The following is a 303-nucleotide window of genomic DNA, read 5'->3' as shown; positions in this document are numbered from 1 at the left end:
AGCCCCGCCCCCCAACCCCAGCCGCACCGTTCTTAAGTGTACATACCAGAGCAACAATCACAGACATCACACCGCGATCTTTTCGATGGCTGTCTCGGGGGAGCAATTTTCTTCGCTTCGTCTGATGTTTATTATGCGGCTTGTTTTAAAAGGGGGTTTTCTCTCACTTCTCATTCTTCTTATTTTTATTCTTATTTTTTTTTCCGCTTTCTAGCCCCTTTTTCCTCGCTCACTGCCTCTTTAAAATCTCCTTCTTTCCCCTTTTTCTGCTTCAGTACGTTATGTGAGTTCTATGGATTTTTT

The sequence above is a fragment of the Penaeus monodon genome, chromosome 23 (assembly GCF_015228065.2).
Source record: "Penaeus monodon isolate SGIC_2016 chromosome 23, NSTDA_Pmon_1, whole genome shotgun sequence".
Lineage (NCBI taxonomy): Eukaryota > Metazoa > Arthropoda > Malacostraca > Decapoda > Penaeidae > Penaeus > Penaeus monodon.
This window is presented reverse-complemented; position numbering follows the sequence as displayed.